The sequence below is a fragment of the Myxine glutinosa genome, chromosome 12 (assembly GCF_964187855.1).
Source record: "Myxine glutinosa chromosome 12, kmMyxGlut1.1, whole genome shotgun sequence".
In the NCBI taxonomy this organism is placed as follows: domain Eukaryota; kingdom Metazoa; phylum Chordata; class Myxini; order Myxiniformes; family Myxinidae; genus Myxine; species Myxine glutinosa.
The window spans coordinates 104,461,016-104,476,798 of NC_136272.1; positions in this window are offsets into that span (position 1 = coordinate 104,461,016).

Below are 15,783 nucleotides of genomic sequence, written 5' to 3' on the forward strand. Positions count from 1 at the left end.
CCGTGAAGCTCATCTGCACTACAATCTCCTCCCTCAGTTCATCCATTCTCCTTCTATCCACCCTCTTCACTTCCGCAATCCTCCTGATCCAGTTGTTCTCGCCAACCTACAGCCTCTGTTATCTCTCTGTCAGTTCCAGCATCTCAAGACAATAAAGGCTACACACGACATCAGAACGTTCCCTTTCAATCCCCTCGATATCTCTTTCTGCCATTTTTTTTGTTTGTTTGTTTTTTTGTATACAAGATCGAGGCTCGTGAAAGAGCTAACATTAATCACACAAAAAGTCAACCGACACATAAAACACAAAATAAGGGGAGCGGAACACAAGATGGGGATTACTCCCTTCTCCACGCATTTGCACACAACTGAACTCTCCTCCACACCTCTGCCTCCGACTTACCGTCCCCGGTCACGGTTCCCCCCAGATACTCAAACCTATTTCCCTGTCTGAGCTGCTTTCCCTCGATCCTGATATTCATTTATTTTCTCTGCTGTCCAACCCACATCACCTCCGTCTTCTTCATACTCCGCTTCAGCCCATGCTTCCCAAATGCCTCCTTCCACTCCCCCAGTACTTCCTACGTCTCCCGCCTACTCTCCATCACAACAGCCACATCGTCTGCATGCAACATCCTCCTCTCTACACATCCATAAAGGTAAAAGCCCACTTTTCGTAAGTGGGCTTTTACCTTTATTTGTTGTTTTTTTTTACCTTTATTTGTGAAAGCCCACTTTTTGTAAGTCTCCTGCAGAATACAGCTCAATTAGGATTAACTGTTAGTTTTTTTAAATGGCTAAAATATCAGCTGAAGATCTCCATATAATTGTTTTTCTGCATAAAGAGGGAAAAACATTGAGTGAAATAGCTCACGTCACTCGATTTTCCAGGTGTGGTATCCGAAGCACAATTAACAAGTACAGAGCAACATCATTTGTAATTGACAACCCAAGGAAATGGAAGACACAAAAAGCTGTCTAACAAGGATGAACAATACTTTAAGACAATCCTTAATAAATAGAAAAAATAGAAGTATTAAATTGACAACAGAACTGGCAGAAGGCTCAGCTGTCGTCCATCCATCAACAGTATGAAGGTCACTTTTGAAATCAGAACTTAAAGGATGTGTTGCGGTAAGAAAAAAACCTCTGTTAACAAAAGGGAACAAGACTAAAAAGCTAAAATAAGCACAAGAACACATAAATTGGACTATGGAACAATGGTAATTGGTACTTCGAACAGACAAATGAAAGTTTCATTTATTTGAATCTAATTGAAAACAGTATATGTATTATATACAGTGCTGATAGAAAGTCTACACCCCCTTTCAAGTTTTCACCTTCTGTTGCCTTATAGCCTGAAACGAAAATGCATTAACCAGACTTTTCCACTGTAGGAGAATGTTGAGAAGACTCAGGAGACTCCAATATGACCGAAACAGCTTTTACAAATAAGGCTTTATTATAATTAATAGATCACTTGTTTCAAAATAATAATGACTACAATAACTCAACGAATTTGCTAATTTAAGTCGTGGTTCTTCTTCTTCGGCCGGTCCTCTGCGCAGCGCTGTTCTCGTTCCGTACCATACTCGTTCCGTTCGTCAGAGGTTCTGGTGACAAGTGTCCCAAGTCCAAGACATGTTCACGTTTTTATGGGCACAGCAATCTTAATCCTCTCTGCGCTAATCTTAATCCCTTCACCGCAAACGTTACTCGGTCATCCACGCTCGCCTCACCAGCACCAGCTCGCCCCCCCCCCCCCCCCCCCAGGCGTTGACAACCATCCCCTCCTGCTGGGAGATCCTCCAACCCTACATTTGCTTCACAATAGTGAAAGCCTAGGAATGTGCTCTAGCCCGGGGCCATGACAAGGTGAACAAGAGATTTCCAGGTTTTCCAAATTCCTGACATTCTCTGAGCCACCTGTTCACTCACCAATCTCAACCAATTAAAAGTAAAGACCTATACTTCCACACCACCTTTATTTACACATCGTAACCCTCAACTTCCAAGTGAAAAGCAAATTCTACAAATTTCAGGAAATTAATTAAAAACACAATGGTGTTTACTTATTTTACGGTCGCGTTTACGGTTTTTACATAAATTTTCTTTAAGACTTTCATTCAGTCTCAATATATATATCTATCTATAATTCCAGTAATCTCTGTCTGTCTGTCTGTACGTCTGTACGTTTGTTTGTTTGTCTGTGACCGCTGTTTCTCGACAACTACCGGTCCGATATACTTGAAACTTGCCAGGTATATTGCTGGGGACCCGAGGATGTGCCTTTTCAAGGTTTCATATTAATCGGACAATTACTTACCGAGCTATGTCCAAAAAACGATTCAACCAATCAGAGAGCAGCGAACGATCGCGTGTGCCGAACGTGGAGGACACACTCTGCCTCGGATGGCACATTTGAGAGCGTATTCATTTATTTCACGTTTGCAAACTATGTTGGCGTTAAACTATGTTTTAATAAAGTTTTAAAACTAATAAAAACGAATTTGCGATTCATTCGCTTTCCTGCGCGTTTGTGCACGCGATGGCGATTGCTTTACCAAACTCCGGAAGCCGTTCGCTTTGGACCAAACCATTGCATGTAAATAGAGGGGGGGGGGGGGTTCTGTGGTCGTTGCGAATGGACCAAACCATTCATGTAAATAGAGGGGGGGGATTGTCACTGTACTCGCAAGCCGTTCGCCGTTCGCTTTGGCGTTGCGAATGAACCAAACCATTTCATGTAAATAGAGGGGGGGGATATAATTTTAGATAGATATATAGTACGGGCATATATATAGTACGGGCATGCCCTAGTCTATCTATAATTCCACTAATCTCTGTGTGTTTGTTTGTTTGTCTGTGACCGCTGTTTCTCGACAACCACGGGTCCGATATACTTTAAACTTGCCAGGTATATTGCTGGGGACCCGAGGATGTGCCTTTTCAAGGTTTCATATTAATCGGACAATTACTTACCGAGCTATGTCCAAAAAACGATTCAACCAATCAGAGAGCAGCGAGCTATCGCGTGTGCCGAACGTGGCGAACACACTCTGCCTCGGATGGCACATTTGAGAGCGTATTCATTTATTTCCCGTCGGCAAACTATGTTGGCGCTATGTTGGCGTTAAACGATGTTTTAAAACTAATTAAAACCCCGGGGGGATTGTCACTGTACTCGCAAGCCGTTCGCCGTTCGCTTTGGCGTTGCGAATGGACCAAAACATTTCATGAACCAAACCATTTCATGTAAAGCGTTCGCCGTTCGCTTTGGCGTTGCGAATGAACCAAAACATTTCATGAACCAAACCATTTCATGTAAATAGAGGGGGGGATATAATTTTAGATATAGATATAGTACGGGCATGCCCTCGTATATTACAATTTTCAAATTACAAATATATATATTAGTCTGTGTTCTCACTGGCTGGGGGTGGGGGTATGTATGCATCTGGGTGTAGCTGCTGCATGTGGAGACGTATGTGCCCCTGCTGGCCCACCTTAGCTGACCATATCGAGGTTGAAGGGCCGAAACGGGATGATGCTGAGGACCTCGACTGAGGACCCGGTCAGTGAGGCACACTTGTGACCAGGTGTGTTTTGAAATTATATATATATATATTGAAGGAGCCGGGGCTCCCACGTCGATCGGAAGAATGGACGCGACAAAAAGCTAGAATTCATCTGAGTTGCTTTAATGAAATCAAACACTCAGGCACTCTGAAAAACCGTTTATCAGTCAGCAATATATATCTATTCCGCCAGGGGGTTTGCCCAGGCCCGGCGCCAGGGGGCGTGGCCCAGCGTCCTGGCTGCGGCCTGGCAAGTTGAGGGCGAGCCTGGGCGTCCTGGACGAGCCCGGCATGGTGATCGCTCCGCGTCCTTGATAGGTGCAAGGCGATTGTGAAAACTCAGCGGCAGCCGCTACACACGTCCCCCCAGAATCGACTTGCACCGGCAGGGTCAATTTGAGGGGGGTCCTGATGACCCGGCCGAAGCGACCCCTGGCGGGTCGTGGGAGGGGGTCCGGTGAGGTGGTGGGCGGTCGAGTGGGGGGCACCGTGGACGGGGGACGGCCTCGCTGCGGCGGAAGGGCCACCCGTGGTGGGTGGTCGACGTCCACGTGCGCCGGCTTGAGGCGGTCCACAGCAATCCGGTCCGACCTGCCGCCGATGTCGATGACGAACGACTTGTCGTCCCGTCGCAGCACCCGGAATGGCCCGTCGTACGGCGGCTGGAGTGGCCACCGATGTGCGTCGTGACGCACAAAAACATACTCCGCTGTGCGGAGTGCTGGGGGGACGTAGGACTGGGGGTCACCGTGGTGGGATGTTGGCACGGGGGCAAACCGTCGGGCGGCCTCCTGGAGGTCCGAGCGCTGGTGAGCTGCGGACCAGGGACTGGTAGCATCGGGCACAAATTCGCCCGGGATGCGTAGCACCTGGCCATAGACAAGCTCGGCGGTGGATGCCTGGAGGTCCTCCTTGGGGGCCGTGCGAAGGCCCAAAAGGACCCACGGCAGCCGGTCGGCCCACCCGACGTCTTGAAGGCCGGCCATGAGCGCGGCCTTCATGGAGCGGTGGAATCGCTCGCACAACCCGTTTGCTTGGGGGTGGTAGGCCGTAGTACGGTGGAGCTTGATCCCCAGGTTGTGGGCGACCGCGCCCCACAGCTCGGAGGTGAACTGTGGACCGCGGTCTGACGAGATGTCCGCCTGTGCGCCGAAGCGGGCGACCCAGGTGGCGATGAAAGCCTGCGCCACGTCGGCGGTGGTGGTGGAGACGAGGGGAACGGCCTCCGGCCACCTGGTGGTCCTGTCCACCATGGTGAGCAGGTGTGTGAACCCCCGTGACGGGGGGAGGGGGCCCACCAGATCCACATTGACGTGGTCGAAACGTCGTTCGGGCACGGTGAAAGGTGCCAGCGGGGCCTGGGTGTGTCGGTGGACCTTGGCCCGTTGGCAGGCCGTGCAGGCGCTGGTCCAATCGCGGACGTCCCGACGAAGGCCGTGCCAGACGAAACGCGCCGACACCAGCTTCTGGGAAGCTTTCCGGCCCGGGTGGGAAAGGCCGTGGAGGGAGGCGAAGATGCGGCGTTGCCAGACGACGGGCACGATGGGGCGAGGCTGGCCTTGGGAGACGTCGCAGAGCAGGACAGTGTCCGCGCAGGGGATGTCGGCCAGGCGGAGGCCCGTGTCCGCCGCCCGGAGGGCTTGCACCGTGGTGTCGGTGGTTTGGTCCGCCGCCATAAGCGCAAAATCCACGCCCAGGTGGACCGCGTTCGCGCTGGCCCGGGAAAGACAGTCGGCCACGGCGTTGTTTTTGCCGGCGACGTGCCGGATGTCCGTGGTAAACTCCGACACGGCGGAGAGGTGGCGCTGTTGGCGGGCCGACCATGGCTCCGTGACTTTGGCCATGGCGTAAACCAACGGCTTGTGGTCGACGAACGCCGTGAAAGGTCGGCCCTCCAGGAGGTGGCGGAAATGGCGGACGGCCAGGTGTAGACCGAGGAGCTCCCGGTCAAACGTGCTGTATTTGAGCTCGTTCGGCCGGAGCTGCCGGCTGAAAAAAGCGAGTGGCTGCCAAACCCCGTTCACCCATTGCTCATGTACGGCGCCCACCGCGTAGTCGGAGGCATCCGTGGTGAGGGCGATGGCAGCGTTGAGCACCGGGTGAGCGAGCAGTGTTGCGTCGGCGAGGGCCCGCTTTGAGCCTTGGAAGGCCGCATCCATTGCTGCGGACCAGGCGATGTCGTGCTTGGCCGGCATGCCCCGGAGGGCTTCGTAGAGGGGCCGCATGAGCTGAGCAGCGCGGGGCACGAAGCGGTGATAAAAATTCACCATTCCCAGGAATTCCTGCAGGGCCTTTATGGTGCGGGGACGCGGGAACGTGGTGATGGCCTCGACCTTGGTTGGCAGCGGCACGGCCCCGTTCTTGGTGATGTGATGGCCCAAAAAATCAACGGCCATCGTGCCGAAGTGGCATTTGGCCGGGTTGACGATGAGGCCGTGCTCGCTGAGGCGCTCGAACAGTGTCCGGAGGTGGAGGAGGTGCTCGGCCCGGGACGTGCTGGCGACGAGGATGTCGTCCAGGTAAACGAAAAGGAACGGCAGGTCACGCAGCACGCCGTCCATCAAGCGCTGGAACGCCTGAGCCGCGTTCTTGAGACCAAACGGCATCCGCAAGAATTCGAATAAGCCGAACGGCGTGATGACTGCCGTTTTAGGGACGTCGGCCGCCCTGACAGGTACCTGGTGATATCCCCGTATGAGGTCAATTTTCGAAAAAATGACCCGTCCCGCCAGACGGGCGGAGAAGTCTTGGATATGCGGGATCGGGTACCTGTCGGGGGTGGTAGCGTCATTGAGACGGCGGTAGTCGCCACACGGGCGCCATCCACCCCCCGGCTTTGGCACGATGTGCAGTGGCGAGGCCCACGCGCTATCGGAGCGCCGCACGATGCCGAGGTGCTCCAACGCGTCGAATTCGGCCTTCGCTACGGCGAGCTTGGCTGGGTCGAGGCGGTGGGCCCTGGCGTAGACCGGCGGGCCCGTGGTTGGTATGTGGTGCTCGATCCCATGCCGTACTGCGACGGCCGAAAACGTCGGCCGCGTGAGGGCCGGGAACTCCGTGAGCAGGCGAGCAAACTCGTTCGCTGCCGGGACGGCGCATGCCAGCTCGGTCGGCGCGGAGCTGCTCAATGTGCATACCAGGGAGCTGAAGGTTTCAGCGTTGATTAAACGACGCCGTTGGACGTCCACCAGCAGTCCGTGTGCGCAGAGGAAGTCGGCGCCTAGCAGAGCCACGGGCACGTTGGCGGTTACAAACGTCCAAGCAAAGCGTTGGCCGCCGAAGCAGAGGGTGACGTTGCGCGGGCCGAAGGTGCGGATAGTCGATCCGTTGGCCGCAACTAAGGAGGGGCCGCAAACCACGGATTGCCTGTCCTGGTCAGAGGCGGGTATGACGCTCAGTTGGGCGCCGGTGTCGCACAGGAAGCGCCGTCCGGACGCTTTATCCGTGATGAACAGTAAGTTGCCCGTGTGGCCGGCGCTCATGGCTGGTAATGAACGCCGGCCCGGCCGTTTCCCGGCCTGCCGAAGGTGCACGGGGGTCGGCATGTCCGGGCCTTCTGTCCGAACCTGGCATGATAGTAACACCACGCTTGGTCAGGTGGAGGCCTCGGTCCTCGTGCCGGAGGTGGTCGGCTCGGTAGAGCGGCCGCCAATGGCGTCGGCAGTTCGGCCGTCGACCGTGCCGGGTGCTCGGGCGCCCTGGGTGTTGCGTCGGACGGCGGTGGGTCCCATGTCGCCGCTACGATGCGCTGTCCTGCGGCGGAGATCTTGTCGGCTTCTCTGGCAAGGGCCCGGGGATCTGTGATCGTCGTGCTTGCCAGGGCGAGGCGTACCGGGTTAGGCAGCTGACGGAAGAACAGCTCCCGGAACAGGAATGCCGGAGAGTGCTCGCCGAGCAGTGAAAGCATGTAGTCCATGCGCTCGGAAGGGCGCGTGTCGCCGAGCTCAGGCAGATCGAGCAGGCGCCGTGCGCGTTCCGCCGATGGGAGGGCGAAAGCATCGAGGAGCAGCTTCTTAATCGCGCCGTATTTGTCAGCGGCTGGCGGGCTTTCGAGGAGGCTCAGGGCGCGGGCCGCGGTAACCGACCCGAGCGCAGCTACCACATGGTGGAAGCGGGTGTCGTCGGCCGTGATGCCTCGCAGGGCGAACAGGGACTCCGCCTGTGCGAACCAAACCGCCGCGTGAGCCTCCCAGAAGGTAGGCAGTTTAAGGGCGACTGCCGTGTCCATGTCGATAGGTCACCAATGAAGGAGCCGGGGCTCCCACGTCGATCGGAAGAATGGACGCGAAAAAAGCTAGAATTCATCTGAGTTGCTTTAATGAAATCAAACACTCAGGCACTCTGAAAAACCGTTTATCAGTCAGCAATATATATCTATTCCGCCAGGGGGTTTGCCCAGGCCCGGCGCCAGGGGGCGTGGCCCAGCGTCCTGGCTGCGGCCTGGCAAGTTGAGGGCGAGCCTGCCCGGGCATGCCCGGGCATGCCCGGGCGTCCCGACTGAGGTCTGGCAAGTTGAGCGCGGGCCTGGGCGTCCTGGACGAGCCCGGCATGGTGATCGCTCCGCGTCCTTGATAGGTGCAAGGTGATTGTGAAAACTCAGCGGCAGCCGCTACAATATATATATATATATATATATATATATATATATATATATATATATATATATATATATATATATGTATATATATATATATATATATATATATATATATATATATATATATATATATATATATATATATATATATATATATATATATATATATATATATGTATGTATATATATATATATATATATATATATATATATATATATATGTATGTATATATATATATATATATATATATATATATATATATATGTATATATATATATATATATATATATTACAATTTTCAAATGCGAGGTATTGATTGAAGTTTGGTTGTTGTTTTTTACGGATGTATTTACGGTTTTTCACGTAAATTTTCATTTACGGACATTTTTTTAATTTTTTTCATTTACGGACGTATGTTTATTTCACAGTTTACAGTTAAATAAATTACAATTCTCAAATGCTAGACATTGATTGAGGTTTTCTACACCACTCCTTTCCTATGCCATCTCCAGGCGCTGCATGACGTCATTGGCGGACACCGAAGGGGAATGCTCAGTTTTCACTCCGGTTTCTTTCTTGTTTGTTACTTGCCGAAAAAGATTCCGGCAAGGATGTTGATCGGTTGGTTTGTCTGTCTGTCTGTCTGTGCGCAGCACGACGTCGACACCATTGCACGTAGAATCGCCAAACTTCACACACATATTTGTCTTGCCCTGGAATAGACTGTGCCCAATTTTTTACTGTCTCGGCCCAAGGCCTCCATTATGACGTCATAATTTGATAATTTGACAAGTACAAAACTTCATCCAATCAAGATGCAATTTCTTGAGCGACATGACGGCATAAACTGGTGGGGATAAAAAATAATGATGACGTCATCGGTCACGTGGTTCGGCCGCCATCTTGGAAAAACCGAAAAACTTTGCACCTCTATATCTCCGAAAGTGCTGAATAGAAAAAATTGAGACATGGCTCATTGTAAAGAACTCTCCATCGGAAATAAAATATGTTAATGATGATGTCATAGGTGCCTCCATTATGACGTCATCATTCGACAAGTACAAAACTTCATCCGATCAAGATGAAATTTCTTGAGCATCATCAAGGAAAAAATTAGTTTTGAAAACAAATAATGATGATGGCATTGGTCACGTGGTTCGGCTGCCATCTTGGGAAAACCGAAAAACTTGATCCAAAATGGCCGATTTAAGAAAAAGTACACTCCGGCAAGTCCTCGGTCTCTGACCGATTTTTCATTTTCTGGTTTGTTTGTTTGATTATCCGGATGATATCTCAGCCATCCTTTGGGCTAGGAAGCTGAAATTTCAGCACAATAGTGAGCAAGTGTTTTGGCAAAAACGATTTAATTTTTTTGGGATTAATCAATTAATTGATTAGTTACTTCATTATTATCGATTAAGTAACTAATTTCCTTTCTCTTCTGGGCATTATCTCAGGCACCTTTTGAGCTAGGAAGCTATCTGGACACGACAGTGACCAAGTGATTTGGCTATAAAGGCTATTTTCGATTTATTGATTAATCAATTAATCGATTAATTATTTAATTATCCAATTAATGACTGAATTCTTTAAAAAATTTAAACTTACAGATTCAGATGAAACGGTGGTGGTTTAGGTGTTCTATTAGTCAATTGATTAATTATCTAATTATTTTATGTTTATTCTTTTTTATTTTCATTATTAGTCATTTATTTATTTTCTTTCTCTTCTGGGCAATATCTCAGGCACCTTTTGAGCTAGGAAGCTGATATTTGGACACGACAGTGACCAAGTGATGTGGCTATAAAGGATATTTTCGATTTATTGATTAATCAATTAATCGATTAATTATTTAATTTTCCAATTAATGACTGAATTCTTTAAAAAATTTAAACTTACAGATTCAGATGAAACGGTGGTGGTTTAGGTGTTCTATTAGTCAATTTTTTAATTATCTAATTATATGTTTATTCTTTTTTATTTTCATTATTAGTCATTTACTTATTTTCTTTCTCTTCTGGGCAATATCTCAGGCACCTTTTGAGCTAGGAGGCTGATATTTGGACACGACAGTGACCAAGTGATGTGGCTATAAAGGATATTTTTTGATTTATTGATTTATCAATTAATCGATTAATTATTTATTGATTAATCATTTAATTATTACATTTTTTCCAATTAATGACGTTAATTAATTTTTCGAAAAGTTACAGCTTTGGATGAAGCACTGATGGTTTAGGTATGTTATTAGCCAATTGATTAAGAAAATATTTTATGACCATTATTTATTTATTTTCATTATGCAATTAATCAATTAATTATTGTACAACTCTCCCTCCCAATACAGTCTCTATGACCTGCACAGCGGTGTCACCGGGTGCCGAAGGCCAAAGCGCCGAAGGCGCCCTGGCAATGCCGCACTGGAGGATATTTATTTATTTGGCATGGGGGGAGTGGTGTACTTTGAATGTATCTGTGCTTGTTTTGTTGTTTTTTTTACATTTGCGTTTACAGTTTTTTACGTAAATTTTCATTTTTCGGATGCTTTCCGACGGTTCTGTGATTTTTTTCACGGTGTACCAACTTTGATGTCCGTCAGCACATAAATTTCAGATTTCTATGACACACGGAAGGTGGCAAACATTAATATCAGCCAATCCATGGTTAGGAGCTTTTTATATATTATAGATATACACATATACATCCGAGCAGTGTATAATAATGACAAAACAAATCGTGTCCATTACAGGCATTGTTGTACATTTTTTGACCAACGAACGTCGTATGTCACATGAAAGCGTTGTATATTGCCTTACTACAGCTCCGTTAGGATGACACAGATTTGCAGTTGGTAATAATGACACAGTATAGTGCAACGTGATGGTGATGTCACAGTGTTGCTGTAGGTCAGATAATGGATTACAATATTACAATCATAGGCGTTGTTTGTTTGACTTCTCCATTTTGGGGGGGGGGAGGGGAGGAGGGGCAGGGGCTTAATATTAATAATGGGTCTGACTTCCAAAATTACCGTTTGTTAGTGAAGTTACAGTGTACGGGAAATCACAAATACAGTTCATGTTCGTTATTTAATCATCCTTGTTTTTTGTTTTAGCCTCATTTTTAGCCCGTCTCCTGCACAGCATGTATGTGTGTGCATGTGTATATGTGTGTTTATGTATGTGTATGTGTGTGTTTATGTGTATGTATGTGTATCTGTGTGTGTACGTATGTGTATGTGTGTGTGTATGTGTGTGTGTGTGTATGTGTATGTCTGTGTGTGTGTGTGTGTGTGTGTATTTGTATTTGTATGTGTGTGTGTATTTGTGTGTGTGTGTGTGTGTGTGTGTATTTGTGTGTGTATGTGTATTTGTATGTGTGTGTGTGTGTGTGTGTGTGTGTGTGTGTGTGTGTGTGTGTGTGTGTGTGTGTGTCTGGCCGTAACTTTTTTACCATTTGAGTTTTGTCATCAAATTTTCAACAAAGCTTTATTATGAGAATATGGAGAAGGCAAATTCATAATTTTGGTCAAAAGGTCAAAGGTCAGTATCACATAAAATTGTCAATTTTCATCTGATCGACCTGAAATTTTAAGAATTTCCATATTGGGTCACAGAATTGGTTCACCAATCAAAGGCTAGAAACGGATTATTTTTTTAGATCTAAAGATGAAAGGTCAAGGCTGCAATACAATCATCAATTTTCATGTTTATTTTCAATGTTTCCATTATTTTGAACAGGCGGAAGAAGAAGAGTACGACGACTGAATACAAACGGATGCGGACGGGCTTTGCATTTTCAGATTCTTTCCAGTTTGACGTGTTTACCAGCTACCACCAATATTACTATCAGCATAACAACAACTTCTTGAATAAAAAAATGCAGGACTTCATGAATCATGTCTCCCCGGTGATACACATACATCAACATTGTCTTAATATAAATACTGTTCTTACCTTAATGACTAAAGTAGGTACAATCGTCTTTCCCTGCAGTGAGCGTAAACATCCACAATGTCCTCTCGAATCAGCTTCACAGTTAAATCGCCTTCTTTGTGAAGAAGAGTCAGTGAAGAAAATCTCTCGTCTCACGTCGTTGAGCACAAACAGTTTCTAATCCGTTTCATTGCAGAAAAGCTTCGTTCCGAAGTGGCTTCACTTGTGAAAATCCTTCATTTGTGAAAAATCACAAATTTCACGAAGTTTTTAATTTGATTTGAAAAAGGATGCAGCCAATCACATCACTCTATGCAAATACCGCGATATCTGCCGTGGCTGGGTGAAGAAATCCATGCACTTGGGTTTCGTTTCGCTTTGTTACTCGGTTTAAATACGGGATGTTTTTATCTTCATTGTAAACAACTAAAAAATTAAAGGTGGGGCATTGCCCCCCTGCCCCTCTCTCCCAAACTCCACCGGTGATTACAATCATCCTCTTTGCGAGCTGACCAGTGGTGATTTGGGCAGATGTTTGAAATTTGTTTAGGGTTCTGGTGGTAACTCGACTCCTCTTCGCGAAAGGACACCTTGGAATATTTATCGTTCATCGATTGATGCCAGCCATTCCGAGGGTCGACACATTCTGTGGTCCAGCTCCCTACCTGTGAAGCACCAATCCGAGTCTACAGTCAGCTCGTGAATGGACCCCGGACTATAGACACCTCGAAGTATGCTACCTCCACACCATCCTGCACAACCCATTAATGGCGCCCTTCGTAACTTATGGACAAATTGAAGGCGATTTTTGGCAGTGAAGTTTTTTTTTTATAGTTTTTTAAAAACTTTTTGGCAGTGTCAGTGATTCATTCTCCAAGATGTACGTTGAGCACTATAAGCAGATAATATATGTGCATATCATGTTTTAGGAAATGTAAGCGTTATCGCCCCAAAGAGCCTAATTTGCGAACGCTCCGATAATACCGAGATGGGTTAAATTCTGTGCAGGAGGCAGAGCAAGGAGATCAGTGATGGATCTTCTGAGGGTTTCGTACCGAGTGGAGAAAGGCGTCCCGCGTCGGGTGAAAAATCACGGCCACGTGCAGCTCGAGTGCGAGGCGGTAATTCTTTACGTCAAGATGGAATCCCATGAGTTCAACGGCATCTTAAATGGCTCGCAACAGGGCCCAGCGGGTGAGTAAAGGGAGAAATGTCCCACCCTCTGTCTAAATTATCCCCAATTTGGTGCGTGAATATTTCACTAAACAAACCCAGCGAACTCCACAACTATTGTGGATGCCTCTTCGTGGTGGTTGTACCCCCCAAAGCAAGTCGGGGGCCAAATCTTCCCCGCTGCCCGGATTGGTCTGAGCAGCGGGATCACAGTCAGAGTGCTGATCGGTCCCCATGGACCGGCCCTTCCCTCTTTTCTCTGTTTCTGTTTCTGTTTCTCTTTCTCTTTCTCTTTCTCTTTCTCTTTCTCTTTCTCTCTCTCTCTCTCTCTCTCTCTCTCTCTCTCTCTCTCTCTCTCCTCGGCTTGATCACTTTGTTCAAAAATGGTGCAAAGCTGAAATCCTGTGTAAGGTGGAGGGAGATGAACTTTTTTTGCTGCTCTAATTATAATTAATGTCATGTTTTTCAATTCCTTGATTTAATTATTTTGTTGACTGCTATTGAATTACTTGGTTTGTTGTGCTTTTTTATACTTTTGTAATAAAAGACCTTAAAAGTCTCTCTCTCTCTCTCTCTCTCTCTCTCTCTCTGTCTCTGTCTCTGTCTCTCTCTCTGTCTCTGTCTCTCTCTCGAACCCTGTCATAGCCCTGACTTTGAGAAGGCAGGGGTACACCATCCTGGATGTGGGGGTCTTTGGGTCACCCCTGCGAGATTGATCGGTTGTCTCCATGCCGATGGCTTGTTCGAGAGAACTGTCCGGGGCTATACAACAACAACAATATCGACAACAACATTTAAACCCAACATTTGTCGCTCTTCTTCCAACTTTTGCCCATTTATGGCATAAACAGTTTATATTCACGGCCAGGTCATTGTTGGGCCTTGTACTCTATACATGTATTATCCTTATACGATTATTGGCTTTTAAAGGATATCGCAAAGACATCTGTCCAAAATAAGTTGTGTTGATGTAAGCTTTCCTCTCTTTATCCCACGAGACCGAAACAGGTTGCCCTTTCGCCTCCAAAAGTTGCAACTTATTCCCTTGTTTGTTGTCATATCCAAGGATAGAGTCTATAACAACTAGAGTTGTGAACCAATGGAGATTTTTTTTCTTCGCCATGTCCTGTTGATTTTGCAGTCCATCCGGTTTACCCCCCCCCCCCCCCTCCCCCAAAACGTTATAAGGTCACTCAATCGGCTGAGCTGCACTCCCTTTTTTATAGTTGTGCATATACTTGCACTGGGATTTGAAGAGGGAGATGGTGTACCTTTTTGCTTTGCATTTTGCTCTATAAAAGGAATGAAGGGAAGCAACAAACAAAATCCAAAGAAGTACCTTCACCACTCCTTGTTTTTCCCCCACACACACTCCCCCTCCTTTTCTGCTGATCCTTTTCAAAACCCCGCTGTGGGGAATGCTTGGGGCATACACGAATGAAGTTTGATGAGATCAAAGATTGTGCCAGTTTTAGTATACATTTTCTTGTAGAAGGCCCATTTCTTCCCACTATCTCTGTACAATTTTTTTTTTCCCACCTCTCCTGCCAGGCCACTGCCTTGCTTGGGTGAATTTGTTCATTTCCGATGCTGTTTATAAGCATTTTAATATCTCTCTACTCCATAGGTCACCTGCCATTCCATTTACTATACGTACGTAGCTCAGATTTGCATCTTCCTCTCAACAGTCCATCCCACTATTCCAGCCTCACAGTGTGTGCATCCATTGCTATCATCTTATCCGAGTGTTGCTGTGCGTGCTGTGAGACCATCAGCAAAGCCTGTCTTATTCCATCTGGACAATACAAATGGAGCTCTTATTGTATCCTATTCAGCCAAAAAGTCCGCCCCCCTCATCCCCTGGTTTTTCCCTCCCAGTCATCTGCCGCAACCCTTTATTCACCTGCTTTAATCCCTCCAGCCTCTTGCCTTCGACCCATCCCCCTTTCTCCTGCTCCAACCCACAGCCCACTGTCTCTAATCCCACCCCTTACACCAAACTGGAACCTCTCTGCCCCTACTCCTATCTTTTCTCCTCCTCCTGTTTTTATTCCCTACCTTTCCTACATCCATGCACCACCTTCGTGCCCTGTTTGCTATCTCTACACATATAGTGATACATTCTGATTCGACTCTCACTCATTTTAACAAAAGATCACTCAAATTAGAAAGAAAAAGTTATTTGTTTTCTTCAACCCAGAGACGGAGCTTAGCTTTGTAATTTATTCTATCTGTGCTATAAAACCAACAGCAATAAGACCATCCACTTAAATAATATTACGGTGTTTAGACCATAATCTCCTCTGTCACGACTTCGCGCATCAACACCACTGAACTATAACACTACGTGGAACGGACGGTGCCCGTGATCCGCTGAAGCCACCGACATGTATGGCGCCCCCTATCGTATGCACCCAGAAAAATGAATGCCCCCATAGCCTTTGTGGGTAGGTGTACGTTTTCCAAGATAAATTTTGCCATTATTTTCATCGCAAGAAC